The 17,838-nt window shown below is 51.0% G+C and overlaps 1 protein-coding gene across 3 annotated transcripts in view; it reads left to right on the top strand.

The window, feature by feature from the left end:
* LOC123755914 (rhotekin) overlaps positions 1–17,838 on the top strand; it is a 226,998-nt gene that overhangs the window by 173,834 nt on the left and 35,326 nt on the right. Inside the window, exon 1 of one of the 3 annotated variants that reach the window (XM_069300184.1) lies at positions 4,643–4,758. The exons of the other annotated variants lie outside the window; for them this stretch is intronic. The gene's annotated coding sequence lies outside the window, so the exon portion shown is untranslated. Of the gene's footprint in view, positions 1–4,642; positions 4,759–17,838 lie in introns of those variants that run through there. 3 annotated transcript variants of the gene reach the window in all.

The following is a 17,838-nucleotide window of genomic DNA, read 5'->3' as shown; positions in this document are numbered from 1 at the left end:
ACCGTAACTCTGCTTCCTATTGCTTAGGTACTCCCTTATCCACTGGAGCACCTTACCACCTTACTGGTGGGTGCTGGTGTGTGTGGCCAGGCAGGTGTAGGTGCAGGCAAGAGGTGTTTACACCTGCCACCTTACCCGCCAACACCCACACATCGTGTCAGCAAGGCGGACAGCCCGCCTGCTTTCATACCTCTCACTGTATTTCCCACTTCTATACTTCCCTTCACCCATGCCTCTCCTTCCTCTTTACTACAAAAAAAAAGGGTGTTTACAGCGGGAGGTACCACCAGCTCCCACTGGGAGGCAGGGGTGCTCCCCTGGGGACGGTAGAGGGTGAGAGTGGTGACAGTAAGAGGCAGCTCCTCATACACCACCACACAAAGGCTCTGGCAACTGCTACCATCTCACCGGTGGTCCCACAAGCGGCTCTAGAAATCTTTGAAAATATATCGAATCAATATAATATAAATTTTCAATAATGTCAACTGTATCCTTGTGCCTGGTTCCGGGTTCTACCCGCGGTGGAGGCGGATACAAACGGGCAGAGTTTCTTTCACCACGATGGCCCTGTTCACCTAGCAGTAAATAGGTATCTGGGAGTTTGCTTCCTGAGGATGTGTAACAAAAAGCAGGCCTGGTCGGGGACCGGGCCGCGGGTACGCTAAGCCCCGAAATCATCTCGAGATCACCTCAAGATAACGTGAAGAAGAAGCAAGCCCGGCCAGGAGGAGCCAGGCATGTCTTTTGATAACTTAATGTAAAAGTCAGTTGCTTGGAGCGGCCCGCAGGCCCGCTCCGGCGCCCGGGGTCGAACCCAGGACCACAGTATCACAAGTCCAGCGTGCTGTCCGCTCTGCGGCTTCCATTTGATAGTGAGTGGGGAGGAGGGTGAGGGTGGTGGAGCGCGGTAGTGAGGCGAGTGAGAGTGAAAGTTGCCCCTAGAGTGTGGCTGGGCCTGAGAGACGCTCCCGCACCCGTCTTGATGACTTATACTTCCGCTGGCCACAGGTGCTGCCCCGACCTGCTGGGGGACCCTTCCTGGGGCCACCACTACTGGCTCTGGTGCACGTGTGGCCCTGCTCTGGTGCTGGGGGGGGGGGTGGCCCTGGTCTGTTGCTGGGGGGCAGGTGTGGCCCCCCTGGTCTGTTGCTGTGGGGGCAGGTGTGAACCCCCTGGTCTGTTGCTGTGGGGGCAGGTGTGAACCCCCTGGTCTGTTGCTGTGGGGGCAGTTGTGACCCCCCTGGTCTGTTGCTGTGGGGGCAGGTGTGGCCCCCCTGGTCTGTTGCTGTGGGGGCAGGTGTGAACCCCCTGGTCTGTTGCTGTGGGGGCAGTTGTGACCCCCCTGGTCTGTTGCTGTGGGGGCAGGTGTGAACCCCCTGGTCTGTTGCTGTGGGGGCAGTTGTGACCCCCCTGGTCTGTTGCTGTGGGGGCAGGTGTGGCCCCCCTGGTCTGTTGCTGTGGGGGCAGGTGTGAACCCCCTGGTCTGTTGCTGTGGGGGCAGTTGTGACCCCCCTGGTCTGTTGCTGTGGGGGCAGGTGTGGCCCCCCTGGTTGTTGCTGTGGGGGCAGGTGTGGCCCTCCTCTGCTGCTGGGGGGGGGGGAGGTGTGGTCCTGGTCTGGTGCTGGGGGGGGAGGTGTGGCCCTGGTCTGTTGCTGTGGGGGGGGAGGTGTGGCCCCTCTGGTCTGTTGCTGTGGTGGGGGGGAGGTGTGGCCCTGGTCTGTTGCTTTGGGGGCAGGTGTGGCCCCCCTGGTCTGTTGCTGTGGGGGCAGGTGTGGCTCCTCTGGTCTGTTGCTGTGGGGGCAGGTGTGGCCCCTCTGGTCTGTTGCTGTGGGGGCAGGTGTGGCCCCCCTGGTCTGTTGCTGTGGGGGCAGGTGTGGCCCCTCTGGTCTGTTGCTGTGGGGGCAGGTGTGGCCCCTCTGGTCTGTTGCTGTGGGGGCAGGTGTGGCCCCCCTGGTCTGTTGCTGTGGGGGCAGGTGTGAACCCCCTGGTGTGTTGCTGTGGGGGCAGGTGTGACCCCCCTGGTCTGTTGCTGTGGGGGCAGGTGTGGCCCCCCTGGTCTGTTGCTGTGGGGGCAGGTGTGGCCCTGGTCTGTTGCTGGGGGGCAGGTGTGGCCCCCTGGTCTGTTGCTGTGGGGGGCAGGTGTGGCCCCCCCCCCTGGTCTGTTGCTGTGGGGGGGCAGGTGTGGCCCTCCTGGTTTGTTGCTGTGGGGGCCAGGTGTGGCCCCCCTGGTCTGTTGCTGTGGGGGGCAGGTGTGGCCCCCCCTGGTCTGTTGCTGTGGGGGGCAGGTGTGGCCCCCTCCCTGGTCTGTTGCTGTGGGGGCCAAGTGTGGCCCCCCCTGGTCTGTTGCTGTGGGGGCCAGGTGTGGCCCCCCTGGTCTGTTGCTGTGGGGGCCAGGTGTGGCCCCCCTGGTCTGTTGCTGTGGGGGGCAGGTGTGGCCCCCCCTGGTCTGTTGCTGTGGGGGCCAGGTGTGGCCCCCCCCCTGGTCTGTTGCTGTGGGGGCCAGGTGTGGCCCCCCCTGGTCTGTTGCTGTGGGGACCAAGTGTGGCCCCCCCTGGTCTGTTGCTGTGGGGACCAAGTGTGGCCCTGGTCTGTTGCTGTGGGGGCCAAGTGTGGCCCTGGTCTGTTGCTGTGGGGGCCAGGTGTGGCCCTGGTCTGTTGCTGTGGGGACCAAGTGTGGCCCTGGTCTGTTGCTGTGGGGGCCAGGTGTGGCCCTGGTCTGTTGCTGTGGGGGCCAGGTGTGGCCCTGGTCTGTTGCTGTGGGGACCAAGTGTGGCCCTGGTCTGTTGCTGTGGGGGCCAGGTGTGGCCCCCCCTGGTCTGTTGCTGTGGGGGCCAGGTGTGGCCCCCCCTGGTCTGTTGCTGTGGGGGCCAGGTGTGGCCCCCCCTGGTCTGTTGCTGTGGGGGCCAGGTGTGGCCCTGGTCTGTTGCTGTGGGGACCAAGTGTGGCCCTGGTCTGTTGCTGTGGGGGCCAGGTGTGGCCCCCCCTGGTCTGTTGCTGTGGGGGCCAGGTGTGGCCCTGGTCTGTTGCTGTGGGGGCCAGGTGTGGCCCTGGTCTGTTGCTGTGGGGACCAAGTGTGGCCCCCCCCCCTGGTCTGTTGCTGTGGGGGCCAGGTGTGGCCCCCCCCCTGGTCTGTTGCTGTGGGGGCCAGGTGTGGCCCCCCCTGGTCTGTTGCTGTGGGGGCCAGGTGTGGCCCCCCTGGTCTGTTGCTGTGGGGGCCAGGTGTGGCTCCCCCTGGTCTGTTGCTGTGGGGGCCAGGTGTGGCCCCCCCCTGGTCTGTTGCTGTGGGGGCCAGGTGTGGCCCTGGTCTGTTGCTGTGGGGACCAAGTGTGGCCCTGGTCTGTTGCTGTAGGGGCCAGGTGTGGCCCCCCCTGGTCTGTTGCTGTGGGGGCCAGGTGTGGCCCTGGTCTGTTGCTGTGGGGACCAAGTGTGGCCCCCCCTGGTCTGTTGCTGTGGGGGCCAGGTGTGGCCCTGGTCTGTTGCTGTGGGGGCCAGGTGTGGCCCTGGTCTGTTGCTGTGGGGGCCAAGTGTGGCCCCCCCTGGTCTGTTGCTGTGGGGGCCAAGTGTGGCCCTGGTCTGTTGCTGTGGGGGCCAAGTGTGGCCCCCCTGGTCTGTTGCTGTGAGGGCCAAGTGTGGCCCCCCCTGGTCTGTTGCTGTGAGGGCCAAGTGTGGCCCCCCCTGGTCTGTTGCTGTGGGGGCCAAGTGTGGCCCTGGTGTGACCTGTGTATGGGGTGTGAAGAGCCTGGTGTTGGTGTGAGGAGGAGGGGTGGCGGCCATGGCGGCGTGAGGTTCACCACAGTGGTGGTGGTGGTGGTGTAGGCTGGTGCTGACGGCGGAGGACAGGTGGCACTGATCAGTAAATATGGAGTGCGGCTTCCCCACCACGGAGACCCGGAGGGGTGGGGGGGGGGGTTCACAGCTGTTCCCAGCCTCCCCCCTCCCCCCTCTGCACCTCTCCCCAGCCCTCCCCCTCCCCCCCTCCACACCTTGCTACTACCCCTTTCTCAAAGTTTTTGTCTACCAGAGTAACTCTAGTTTTCCTGTTCAGACACGGTACGTGTGTGTGGTGGTGGTGTGTGGGTGTAGGAGCGAGTGTACGCTAGGGTGTAGTGAGGGTACAGACGGCAGCCGCTGGTGACGGGGGCTAGGGTGACAGTTTTTCCGGACGTGGGGTATCCCTTTATGCCTCGCTGCCCTCCCGTCACCCTCCCTCGGCTTGTACACACACACACACACACACACACAGCGGCTGGCAGCGGCCCCCGTCACACAGATAACGCAGAAGGTGCCGTCTCCTCGGGTTATATCTGGAAAACTCCTGGAACCAAAATATATTTCTCACAAGCGGAACTGCTGATCACGCCTCCCCCCTTCTCCCTCCCTTTCCCGTATTCCTTGGCGCGCCTCACACAGCATGGCGAGGCTAGTTGCCACCTCCACACATCTTGCTGACTCTTAGTTTGCTCCAGTGTGATGGTATTGACGCGAGTGGTGGGATGTGACCACGGGCCCAGCATGCTGCTCTGGCGGGAAAGATACACAGCAGTGTGAGAGCGAGGACGGTGTTTATTGAGAGGTAAATATGGCGCGGCAACTGTGGAGTGGGGGGAGAGGTCTTGGGTAAAACTGGCACATGTGTTCATTCAGTAGTTGTTTGGATGTGGAGGGGAGAAGGTGCGCTCCTCGCTCTACACTGGGTGTACACACACCCTTGTTCTCGTCTGGATATACTCTACAGTGTCGAGTGACTCGTAACTGCGGGTGAGGAAAATACTTGAGCACAATAGTAGCCACGAAGCTTTACCCCATCGTTGCCAGTGTTGTGAACCAGTGTTACTTGGGGGTCGAAGGCTGTTTTAATGTAGAAACTGATGTTGAATGTCTTGTACACACTTGGCAGTGAACCAGAGACGCGTGTGTGTGCCAAGTTTGTACACCCGGAACTTGACACAAGTCCCGGAAGGGACTTGTGTCAAATTGAAAATTATATAAATAAAATTAGGATATGAAATTAGCGTAGCCAAATACTATGCATCAGTGTAGAGGCAAGCAGCCTTTACTATTTCAATAGAAAGGTTTATGAGTGTAGAGTAAACCAGTGTTAGGGAGTGTACCGTACACTATCTTTGAGGTATACACCGATATTCCTCCCTCACTGCCATCTTCACTACGCTATTTTTAGCCTTTGATACCTTTAACAATGCACGATATCATCACATGCACCAAGTACAATTACAGTCATATTTGTTCTTATTCCAAGCCGGTCACAGTGGTGAACATTGAAGTGTGTGTCAGCACAAGGCCTTGTGGAGCCTCTGGTTGATGTCCGTGCCGCTATCTGCATCCCTGTGCTGTCCGTGTCGCTATCTGCATCCCTGTGCTGTCCGTGTCGCTATCTGCATCCCTGTGCTGTCCGTGTCGCTATCTGCATCCCTGTGCTGTCCGTGTCGCTATCTGCATCCCTGTGCTGTCCGTGTCACCGTCTGGGGTTGTGTTCACTGGTGTCCGTGTCACCGTCTGGGGTCGTGTTCACTGGTGTCCGTGTCACCGTCTGGGGTCGTGTTCACTGGTGTCCGTGTCTGGGGTGGTGTTCACTGGTGTCCGTGTCTGGGGTGGTGTTCACTGGTGTCCGTGTCTGGGGTGGTGTTCACTGGTGTCCGTGTCACCGTCTGGGGTCGTGTTCACTGGTGTCCGTGTCTGGGGTGGTGTTCACTGGTGTCCGTGTCTGGGGTGGTGTTCACTGGTGTCCGTGTCTGGGGTGGTGTTCACTGGTGTCCGTGTCTGGGGTGGTGTTCACTGGTGTCCGTGTCTGGGGTGGTGTTCACTGGTGTCCGTGTCTGGGGTGGTGTTCACTGGTGTCCGTGTCTGGGGTGGTGTTCACTGGTGTCCGTGTCTGGGGTGGTGTTCACTGGTGTCCGTGTCTGGGGTGGTGTTCACTGGTGTCCGTGTCACCGTCTGGGGTCGTGTTCACTGGTGTCCGTGTCTGGGGTGGTGTTCACTGGTGTCCGTGTCAGTTCACCGACGACAGTTTTTTGTTTTATTTTTGTTTTGAACAACATATTGTGGGATTACAATGCTGAACAACACGGGGTTGTCCCCCCCCCCCCCCCACACACACACACACACACACACACACACACACACACACACACACACACACACACACACACACACACACCCACCCACCCCACCCCTGGTTGTGAGAGACTTGTGTAAACCTCTTCTACTCACAAGATAGCCAGCTTGTGTCTGTGTTAACATAGCGTGTGTGTGTATACACACATAGCTTGCATTATCTGTATTCACATAATGTGTAGACATATAATGTGAGTGTGTATACAATGTATATATCAAATATGTATCAGTACATTTTGTTCTTGTAGATGTGTTATTGTATATAGCCGAATGGGTAAGAGCAATTATTGTGTGTGTGACTTGTATTGTGGCGCCAGACTCAACCCTAATTACACAAGTCCACTACGGGCTCACCATAGCCCGTGCTGCTTGGAACTTTTTGTTCCAGGTAGCCAATCTTAAACAACAACAACAACATTTGTCCCTCCCGTCCCATCCCGAATCCTTATCTTGATCCCTTCCAAGTGCTATAGTCGTAATGCCTTGCTGCTTCCCCCTGATAGTTCAATTCAATTCAGATAGCATTGTTAATTTTTACCGACGAAGACGACCAGGTTATTGTGCACCCCATACTCATCCTGTGAGCGGTAGTTTATTGTGCACCCCATACTCATCCTGTGAGCGGTAGTTTATTGTGCACCCCATACTCATCCTGTGAGCGGTAGTTTATTGTGCACCCCATACTCATCCTGTGAGCGGTAGTTTATTGTGCACCCCATACTCATCCTGTGAGCGGTAGTTTATTGTGCACCCCATACTCATCCTGTGAGCGGTAGCGCAAAAAGGATGAGAGAGAGCCCAAAAGGTTCTTATCAGACGTGGAGGAAGGTGCCGTGTATCCAGGCTTGAGCCTCTTAAGAAAGACAAGCCAGGGTGTCTTTTAACGGTTTGGTCGATTCAATTAAAAGAGAAAAGCGTCTCTAAGGATAGGTTGGCGGCGTCTTGAAGAGTAAATTTGTTGCTTGTGGTCAAAGAACACAGCCCCAGCGGTCCGCGGGCTGCTGCTGCTGCTGCTCGCCGTATTCAGATGTGTTGGGTGCAACTGCCGCCGGCACCAGCTTCCTGCGGCCGGCATGCGTGGAATCGAACACTAGACGGTTTGCCAATGACTTTTAAAAACCTACTTTTTCCCAACTTTGTTTCATCCTTTCACAACACTACCTATTCCTACCCGACCTTACACAACCTTACCAAACCCTATCCAGCCTTACCGTGCCCAAGCTTACCCATCCTTTCCCTGCCCATTCTTACATAACTCAACCAATGCTTTCCCTGTGCAACACTACCCAAGCCTTACCTTCTCCCGCCGCACCGTAGCCTGACGCCATACACAGTGCTGACACTGATAAAGAACCGTGTCGAACAGTCCCGTGGACCATTTGACATAACCTGTTTTGAAGTCACTGTACGGTGATGTTTGGCGAGGCTTCCCGGTCGTCGTACCTGAGTTTGGTACCTTCCAGAAGTACTCAGGTGAATGTACTCTCTTCCTGGTAGTGACAACTCTCTCGCACCCTTTAACTTCTTTATGACGAACGCGCTACCAAAACCTCGCATGTTAAACTAATTGTCGAGTTTTTTTTTGTATAGCAGACCTCTAGGTTGTGGAGGTGTGCATGTAACCTTTAGTGAGAGGTCTTGAAGGTGAAGTCCAACTCCTCCTCTCAACCAATACGTCGCATTTGTTATGGGAGCGACTAATCCGTTAAAAATGCGACGTATTAGTAAAAATTCAATCACCGTAATGTTAACGTTTTCTAACTATTGGCTTCTGTAGGTTAGGTGGGTTGCGTGGGTTCGTATGTTCCTGGTATCCCGTCCTCATAAACAAAGTCCATTCCATACAGCCGCCAAACCCGCTGTTTGGCTTTCAATTCCAATTCGTAAGTACTAGAACTATGAACAAATTTGGGAATGACCATATTATAGTCTACTAAATTTAATAAATTGACAGTCTTACCATGTGTCTACCTTGTGTAGCTTCAGGGGATCAATGGCCCCGCGGCCCGGTCTCCGACCAGGTCTCCCGGTTGGTGGTCTAGTCAACCAGGCTGTTGGACGCGGCTGCTCGCAGCCTGACATAAGAATCACCAACCCGTTCTCGCAAATTTAATAAGTCAATATTGACTTATTAAATATGTGCATAGGTGACATACTTAACATAATAGTTTCCCTTGAAAAGCTTCATAGAAAACACCGACCTTACCTAACCTACTTAGTATGTTAAGATAAGCATCTTATTGCTTCGTAATTACAATTATACAGCCTGGTTGATCACGTATCCTCTGGAGGTGTTCTCTCTTGAACACTGCGAGGGATCGGCCAGTTATGCCCCTTATGTGTAGTGGAAGCGTGTTGAACAGTCTCGGGCCTCTGATGTTGATAGAGTTCTCTCTCAGAGTACCTGTTGCACCTCTGCTTTTCAAGTGGGATATTCTGCACATCCTGCCACGCCTCCAGGTCTCATGTGAAACACTAGTAGTTGGAGAAGAACTATGCAAACTCAATCCGGGTATACTGCAAGTGTATATGTGGGTGTGCAAGGGTGTCCAAACACTGCCAGCTTAACTCGTGTAAAGTTTTTTTCTCAGTCTATACTGTTTGTGCTACTCATTATTACTGTTTTTGGTCCGTATGAGTGTGTTTGTGGTCGTTGTCTCAGCGTTGTGCTGGTAACGGAGCCTCCCCTAACACACACACACACACACACACACACACACACCCATACACCCATACACCCATACATCAAATAATATATACATGGAAAATACTGGAGGGCCAGGTCCAAAATTTACAGTAAAATAACACACTGAAGTGAACAGTTCGGAAGAAAATGCAGACTAGAACCAATGAAGAGCAGAGGTGCCATAGGTACAATCAGAGAACACTGTATAAACATCAGAGGTCCGCGGTTGTTCAACACCCTCCCAACGACTATAAGAAATATTGCCGGAACAACCGTGGACATCTTAAAGAGGAAACTAGATAGTTTCCTCCAAGGAGTGCTGGACCAACCGGGCTGTGGCGGGTATGTGGGCCTGCGGACTGCTCCAAGCAACAGCCTGGTGGACCAAAGTAGAAGAACTCCCAGAACCCCATCCAGGTCCACCGTCTGAGAATAGGACGCACTTTTTACGAAGTTTAGGGTCGATGTAGCTGTGAGTAGAAGGCGTCCTAACTTCCAAGTTGACCAGATCGCCAACCAGGAGGCCTAGTCAGAGACCTGGTCGCGGGAACAGTGATCCTCTGGATTACTCAGCGTATAAAGTCAACATCTCCCAGCACCCCTCAGTAGCTCCTGCTTGATGGGGTTCTGGGAGTTGTTCTACTCCCCAAGCCCGGCCTGACTTGTGAGAGTTTGGTCCACCAGGCTGTTGCTTGGAGCGGCCCGCAGGCCCACATACCCACCATAGCCCGGTTGGTCCGGCACTCCTTGGAGGAAACTATCTAGTTTCCTCTTTAAGATGTCCACGGTTGTTCCGCCAATATTTTTTATGCTTGCTGGGAGGACGTTGAACAGCCGCGGACATCTGATGTTTATACAGTGTTCTCTGATTGTGCCTATGGCACCTCTGCTCTTCACTGGTTCTATTCTGCATTTTCTTCCATATCGTTCACTCCAGTACGTTGTTATTTTACTGTGTAGATTTGGTACTTGACCCTCCAGTATCTTCGACGTGTATATTATTTGGTATCTCTCTTGTCTCCTTTCTAGAGAGTACATTTGGAGAGCTTTGAGACGATCCCAATAATTTAGGTGCTTTATCGCGTCTATGCGTGCCGTATATGTTCTCTGAACTACCTCTATTTCAGCCATCACTCCTGCTTGAAGGGGAAAGTGAGTACTGAGAAGTACTCAAGACGGGAAAGTACAATTGATATGAATAGTATAACCATTGTGATGGGATCCCTGGATTTAAGTTTTCATTTCCTAACACCACCCAGCATTTCCCAACACCACCCAGCACGTCCCAACACCACCCAGCACGTCCCAACACCACCCAGCACGTCCCAACACCACCCAGCATTTCCCAACACCACCCAGCACGTCCCAACACCACCCAGCACGTCCCAACACCACCCAGCACGTCCCAACACCACCCAGCACGTCCCAACACCACCCAGCACGTCCCAACACCACCCAGCACGTCCCAACACCACCCAGCACGTCCCAACACCACCCAGCACGTCCCAACACCACCCAGCACGTCCCAACACCACCCAGCACGTCCCAACACCTCCCAACACCTCCCAACACACCAATCACCTGCCAGCACATCACAGCAGCTCCCAGCTTGTATTGTGACTCCTGACAATGAGCTCTGACATCTGCCTATATAATAATGTTTGTCGTTCGTTAGCTGCAGGAACGTGTTAAAGATGAACAGTTGCTCATTGGTACTCGCTCTCATCCCTAACCTTTATGACTATCCTTTTGGTAGTTATTGAAGGCGCAAGCTTATGGATAGTCTTGTGTGTGTGCGCGCGTGTGTGTGTGTGTGTGTGGGTGTGTGTGTGTGTGTGTGTGTGGTGGGGATAGGAGGCTAGCACGGGTATAAGGAAGGATGTGTGCTTGGGTGTGTGCGCTCCATTTGGTCCGGGAGACATCTCCCGTCACGCAGGGTGCAGTCGCACCTCCACAGATCTCCAGTATCAGCTCTTGATACTGGTAATGGCTCAAAAGGGCCACCACTTGCGGGCTATTCATGCCCGTGCCACCTCTTGGGTGGCTTATTCTTTATCAATCAATCAATGGGTGTGTTAAGAGCCTTGCTTCCCCCCATCTGTTCTACTCCGGCATCCCGCCCGGTCTCTCACCTAATACCGCCCAACTTTCTTGACGGAATTAACCAATACGTTAAAAATACCACGTATTAGTAAACATGGAAGCACCGTAATACGGACGTTTTCTAGGCATCGGCCTTCATATTCATAGGTTAGGTGGGTTGTTTGGGTTTATGCGTTTCTGGTTAAGTGAAAAGTTTTGTTGTTGTTGTTGTTGTTGTTTAGGGAGCGTGGAGGAGTAGTGACCAAGAGAGACTCTCATCAGGACTACCACTAGTGTAAACACATGAGGACTACCACTAGTGTAAACACATGAGGACTACCACTAGTGTAAACACATGAGGACTACCACTAGTGTAAACACATGAGGACTACCACTAGTGTAAACACATGAGGACTACCACTAGTGTAAACACATCAGGACTACCACTAGTGTAAACACATCAGGACTACCACTAGTGTAAACACATGAGGACTACCACTAGTGTAAACACATCAGGACTACCACTAGTGTAAACACATCAGGACTACCACTAGTGTAAACACATGAGGACTACCACTAGTGTAAACACATCAGGACTACCACTAGTGTAAACACATCAGGACTACCACTAGTGTAAACACACGAGGACTACCACTAGTGTAAACACACGAGGACTACCACTAGTGTAAACACATGAGGACTACCACTAGTGTAAACACATCAGGACTACCACTAGTGTAAACACATGAGGACTACCACTAGTGTAAACACATCAGGACTACCACTAGTGTAAACACATCAGGACTACCACTAGTGTAAACACATGAGGACTACCACTAGTGTAAACACATCAGGACTACCACTAGTGTAAACACATGAGGACTACCACTAGTGTAAACACATCAGGACTACCACTAGTGTAAACACATGAGGACTACCACTAGTGTAAACACATCAGGACTACCACTAGTGTAAACACATGAGGACTACCACTAGTGTAAACACATCAGGACTACCACTAGTGTAAACACATCAGGACTACCACTAGTGTAAACACATGAGGACTACCACTAGTGTAAACACATCAGGACTACCACTAGTGTAAACACATCAGGACTACCACTAGTGTAAACACACGAGGACTACCACTAGTGTAAACACACGAGGACTACCACTAGTGTAAACACATGAGGACTACCACTAGTGTAAACACATCAGGACTACCACTAGTGTAAACACATGAGGACTACCACTAGTGTAAACACATCAGGACTACCACTAGTGTAAACACATCAGGACTACCACTAGTGTAAACACACGAGGACTACCACTAGTGTAAACACATGAGGACTACCACTAGTGTAAACACATGAGGACTACCACTAGTGTAAACACACGAGGACTACCACTAGTGTAAACACATGAGGACTACCACTAGTGTAAACACACGAGGACTACCACTAGTGTAAACACACGAGGACTACCACTAGTGTAAACACACGAGGACTACCACTAGTGTAAACACATGAGGACTACCACTAGTGTAAACACACGAGGACTACCACTAGTGTAAACACATGAGGACTACCACTAGTGTAAACACACAAGGACTACCACTAGTGTAAACACATGAGGACTACTACTAGTGTAAACACATGAGGACTACCACTAGTGTAAACACATGAGGACTACCACTAGTGTAAACACATGAGGACTACCACTAGTGTAAACACATGAGGACTACCACTAGTGTAAACACATGAGGACTACCACTAGTGTAAACACATGAGGACTACCACTAGTGTAAACACATGAGGACTACCACTAGTGTAAACACATGAGGACTACCACTAGTGTAAACACATGAGGACTACCACTAGTGTAAACACACGAGGACTACCACTAGTGTAAACACACCAGGACTACCACTAGTGTAAACACACGAGGACTACCACTAGTGTAAACACACGAGGACTACCACTAGTGTAAAGACACGAGGACTACCACTAGTGTAAAGACACGAGGACTACCACTAGTGTAAACACACCAGGACTACCACTAGTGTAAACACACCAGGAATACCACCAGTGTAAACACATGAGGACTACCACCAGTGTAAACACACCAGGACTACCACTAGTGTAAACACACGAGGACTACCACTAGTGTAAACACATGAGGACTACCACTAGTGTAAACACATGAGGACTACCACTAGTGTAAACACACGAGGACTACCACTAGTGTAAACACACGAGGACTACCACTAGTGTAAACACACCAGGACTACCACTAGTGTAAACACATGAGGACTACCACTAGTGTAAACACACCAGGACTACCACTAGTGTAAACACATGAGGACTACCACTAGTGTAAACACATGAGGACTACCACTAGTGTAAACACATGAGGACTACCACTAGTGTAAACACATGAGGACTACCACTAGTGTAACACACCAGGACTACCACTAGTGTAACACACCAGGACTACCACTAGTGTAAACACACGAGGACTACCACTAGTGTAAACACACGAGGACTACCACTAGTGTAAAGACACGAGGACTACCACTAGTGTAAAGACACGAGGACTACCACTAGTGTAAAGACACGAGGACTACCACTAGTGTAAAGACACGAGGACTACCACTAGTGTAAACACACCAGGACTACCACTAGTGTAAACACACCAGGAATACCACCAGTGTAAACACATGAGGACTACCACCAGTGTAAACACACCAGGACTACCACTAGTGTAAACACACCAGGACTACCACCAGTGTAAACACATGAGGACTACCACTAGTGTAAACACATGAGGACTACCACTAGTGTAAACACACCAGGACTACCACTAGTGTAAACACACCAGGACTACCACTAGTGTAAACACACCAGGACTACCACCAGTGTAAACACATGAGGACTACCACCAGTGTAAACACACCAGGACTACCACTAGTGTAAACACACCAGGACTACCACCAGTGTAAACACATGAGGACTACCACCAGTGTAAACACATGAGGACTACCACCAGTGTAAACACACCAGGACTACCACTAGTGTAAACACATGAGGACTACCACTAGTGTAAACACACCAGGACTACCACTAGTGTAAACACACCAGGACGACCACTAGTGTAAACACACGAGGACTACCACTAGTGTAAACACACGAGGACTACCACTAGTGTAAACACACGAGGACTACCACTAGTGTAAACACACGAGGACTACCACTAGTGTAAACACACGAGGACTACCACTAGTGTAAACACACCAGGACTACCACTAGTGTAAACACACCAGGACTACCACTAGTGTAAACACACCAGGACTACCACTAGTGTAAACACACCAGGACTACCACTAGTGTAAACACATGAGGACTACCACCAGTGTAAACACATGAGGACTACCACTAGTGTAAACACATGAGGACTACCACCAGTGTAAACACCCCCCCCCCTGACCAACTCCCAGCATCGCCTGAGCTCGGCCACTGCTCACGAAAGAACTTACGCAACCACTTACGAAACCTCTATATCTTTATCAATCACGGCAGCTTTGTTTACATTTATTAAAGGGTTTATTGGCTCACAAACTTGACAAGTGAAGGTCACTGTTATAACCAACCTCGTAGGGTTATGGACCCTGAAGCAGTGATTCATTTACACAAACCAAGTCGCCATGATGAAGGAGAGTGGCCCGGGACTCGGTGCTTCCTGACCCCCATCTCACATTCACTTTATTACCTCCCTCAAACCAAAATAAAATGAATAGTATTTTTTTTTTTCATTATTATTCCATTCACCCGGGCTCTAGGGGACTCGAACCTTGGACCCCACGTGTGTGAGGTCGAAGCTCTCTTTGTTATTATGACATTGGTTTGGTGTGGTGTTGGGTCGTGAGGGTGACAGGCCTCCCAGAGAGATATCGACCCCCCAGGCCCGGCCCCCAGCCTGGCAGGACTGGCCGCCCGTCCGCCTGATTCTTGGGTGTTGTTGAGCCTGTACAACACTGTACCTGGTTGTAGAGTGTTGTACACTGGTCACGGAACACTAGTGGCCGGAGGCTCTAGAGGACCTGTAGGCGGGCAGAGCTCTAAGTATGCCAATACCAGCCAAACACTCACCTCTATAAAGAAAAACGTTAATGTTGGCCTAAGGCAGACGAGGCTCCCTCTCCACTCAATAAAGGCAGTGAGGGAATAAGCCTAGCTGGTATGAGGCCGAGGGGACTCGAGCCTAGCAGTAAGATGGAAGACGGCTAGAAGAGAGGGGGGTGGGGGGTGGACATGGCTACAACAGTAACCCGTCCTCTTAAAAATAACGTCACTCTTGGTGTATGGCAGCCCACTCCAGGGCTCACCATAGCCCGTGCTACATGGACACTTCGTTCTGAGTAGCTAAATCTGAAACAACCACCACCACCACTCTAGGTATACTCCAGAAGGGGCTTTTATCCTTTATAATGTACACTATCATTTATAACTCATCACTTGTAATTATTTATCACTTGTCAATTACGGGCTATTGAACAAATTCACAAGAGCCATGACGAGGATTTGTTCATTTGATGCATCACGCTATTGTGATTTCTGTGTGTACGGGCTATTCATGCCCGTGCCATCTCTTGGGTGGCTCAATCGTCATCAATCATCACTTGTCAAAGGCCTGATGGGGTCGAAAGAGCTCTTAACAAATATTTCACTATATATTTGTCTTTTTTTCTGCCTACACACACACACACACACACACACACACACACACACACACACACACACACACACACACACACACACACACACACATGCTTGTCTTATGCTGTGTATGCTGTGCTGCGTATGCTTGTGATGTCTTATGCTTGACCATATCTAGTCAAGCATAAGACCAAATTGGAAAAGGTTCAAAAGTTTGCCACCAGACTAGTACCCGAGCTGAGAGGTATGAGCTACGAGGAGAGACTACGGGAATTAAACCTCACGTCGCTAGAAGACAGAAGAGTTAGGGGGGATATGATCACCACGTACAAGATTCTCAGAGGAATTGATAGGGTAGATAAAGATAGTCTATTTAACACAAGGGGAACACGCACAAGGGGACACAGGTGGAAACTGAGTGCCCAAATGAGCCACAGAGATATTAGAAAGAACTTTTTTAGTGTCAGAGTGGTTGACAAATGGAATGCATTAGGCAGTTATGTGGTGGAGGCTGACTCCATACACAGTTTCAAATGTAGATATGATAGAGCCCAGTAGGCTCAGGAATCTGTACACCTGTTGATTGACAGGTGAGAGGCGGGACCAAAGAGCAAAGCTCAACCCCCGCAAATACAACTAGGTGAATACATGGGCTTCCTGTCCCCCTAACAAAACTATTTATGTATTCCCTTACGTAACCTGTACATCTTTTCTCACTGATGGTGCCGTTATTTACGTTTCCCCAGCAGTTTACGAGCTGCGGAGCGCTACGAGGTTGTTTATAACAATGATAACCTCGGCTTGTTGAGTCCCAAGCCTGTAAAGTGTTCACTAATATATATATATATATATATATATATATATATATATATATATATATATATATATATATATATATATATATTGTGACGGTAAAGCGTTGGTGTTCGGCTGTTTCAAAAGCTAGGGGCAGGGCCTCGTCACATAATCGAAAAAAAGAGAAAAGTTTGTCCTGTCGTCTGTGGTAAGGTAATGGGAAGACACACAAAACACAAGTATATAAACAATGAAATTTTAATTACTCTAGAAAAACAAGACATGAATAAAGGCAATCTCATAAAATATGCAAGATAAGGCAACAAACAAAATAATATGAATAATCACTGGCAAATGAAAAGTTACGTTAAGACAAGTAAGTTACAGTGATGGCAAAATAAAATATTAGTGATGCTGGAATATTGGCTTCGAGCTGCCACCTCCCTTAGTACACGAAAGCCAAGGATTAGTCTACCAGCGAGAGATGTCAACTGCTTGGAGCACTGAGATATTATGACGATACTGCCGCACTGCAGCCCAGACGTCGACTTGTGGTGGAGGCGGAGGGCAGGGGCGACGAGTCACCAGCCAATCAGCGACAGGCAGGCAGAGGATAAGCAGTTTGCTGGTTACGGCGGTGGTGGGTAGCAGGTGTCACTGTGTGCTGGATACGTTTTGCTCTCTGGGCAAAACGTTTGGCGATACTTGCTGGACGTATCTTCTATATTATCTTGTATATTGACGTACTTTGTAGGGAAGAGCAGGCTCAATCTCTCTTGAAAGAGATTATCGTCACAATATATATATATATATATATATATATATATATATATATATATATATATATATATATATATATATATATATTCCCTCTAATGCGTTATGCGTGGTTTCCTCCGAGGCTATGGGTCCCCCTTCTTCTCTATATATATATATATATATATATATATATATATATATATATATATATATATATATATATATATATATATATATATATTAGAGAGAGAGAGAGAGAGAGAGACTAAGCAGTCATGGTTGAGGAAAGATGTAGGGGTTTCGTAAGGGGTTGGTGAATCCTGGCGGTGGTTGTGATCTTACGGTGAGGTGTTGGTGCGCCCCCCCCCCCCCCCCCCCGAGGGACGTGTATGGTCTGCTAACATGATTATGGCTGGTGGATGGAGGGTTGGGTCGCCCCCCCCCCTTCCCAGGGGCTGTACGCCCCCCTCCCCCACCCAGAGGCTGTACTCGTGTACTCAACCCGCACTCGCCCCCTCCACCACCGCGCGCCCACGCCCGCACCCCTGGCTCAGACATAACTGTTTTTGCTACATCTCTCTCTCTCTCTCCACCTGATGGCTCTGTTCACCTAGTTGGAAATAGGTATTGTGAGATGCTTCTTATAGAGAATATGGGTGGGGGGGGGGG

The sequence above is a fragment of the Procambarus clarkii genome, chromosome 43 (genome assembly GCF_040958095.1).
Source record: "Procambarus clarkii isolate CNS0578487 chromosome 43, FALCON_Pclarkii_2.0, whole genome shotgun sequence".
Lineage (NCBI taxonomy): Eukaryota > Metazoa > Arthropoda > Malacostraca > Decapoda > Cambaridae > Procambarus > Procambarus clarkii.
The sequence above is the reverse complement of the archived record's forward strand: the minus strand, read 5'-3'. Positions and strand labels throughout refer to the sequence as shown.